This window comes from Octopus bimaculoides, chromosome 23 (assembly GCF_001194135.2).
Source record: "Octopus bimaculoides isolate UCB-OBI-ISO-001 chromosome 23, ASM119413v2, whole genome shotgun sequence".
In the NCBI taxonomy this organism is placed as follows: Eukaryota; Metazoa; Mollusca; class Cephalopoda; order Octopoda; family Octopodidae; genus Octopus; species Octopus bimaculoides.
Window position 1 is genome coordinate 8,955,940 of NC_069003.1, and position 1,034 is coordinate 8,956,973.

A 1,034-nucleotide genomic window follows, 5' to 3' on the forward strand; every position below is an offset into this window, starting at 1 on the left:
TATATATATATACATATACATATACGACGGGCTTCTTTCAGTTTCCGTCTACCAAATCCACTTCTCGATCCTCTTTACATTCTGAGTTCAAATTCCGCCGAAGTGGGTTTCGCCTTTCATTCTTTTCGGGATCAATAAATTTATGTCAGTTGAGCACTTTAGTACTGGGGGCGATGTAATTGACTTACCCCCGATCTCCACAAATTTTACGCCTTGTACCTACAGTAGAAAAAGAAACTATCCTTTTCACTTTATTTAATTGACCCCTTAAGCATCAAATGCGAACCTGACTTCGTCGGAATTCGGACGCACAAACAAATAACCTACATATCGTAAATCGTTTTAACCCAAGGCTCTAATCATCCCAAAAGTCCACGGTCTTACGTCACGAATGATCAGAAATCAATGTCGATGCTTTGATGAAACTTACTATTTACAAATGGTTTCTACTTACATGAGAAACAGAAAGTGAAGTTGGCCAACTGGTTGTTTACATTATGCTTTACATCCTGTGATCCGGAGCCAATTTGGGTAGTTTTTATCGAACTGTTTCCGCTTGTTTACCAAACAGACAGACACAGACAAACATGTTCAAAAACACACACACACGCATGGACACGCACGCACACATACACACACACAGACACACACAAACACACGCACGCAAGTATATTTAGACATATATATGTATATGTATGCATATATATATATATATATATATGTATGTGTGTGTGTGTGTGTGTGTGTGTGTGTGTGTGTGTATACATACATACCCACATATACATGTATATTTATATATACCTACATAAATATATATACGCATACATACACACATATGCATAAATATTTATATATGCATTTGTTAGACTGTATACATACAGTAACCATAAGAGCATCACAGCAAACCACAGCACATACCCAAGGCACACAGAGCTGCGCTCGGTAGTGAAGTGAAAGCACGTGATAAAAATACGACTACTGAACAATAATAATAATAATAATAATAATAATAATAATAATAATAATAATAATAA

General features: G+C 35.9%; 1 long non-coding RNA gene across 5 annotated transcripts in view; it reads right to left on the reverse strand.

Annotated features, from left to right (window-relative positions):
• Positions 1-1,034, reverse strand: part of LOC128250599 (uncharacterized) — a 219,609-nt gene that overhangs the window by 45,274 nt on the left and 173,301 nt on the right. The window lies entirely within an intron of this gene.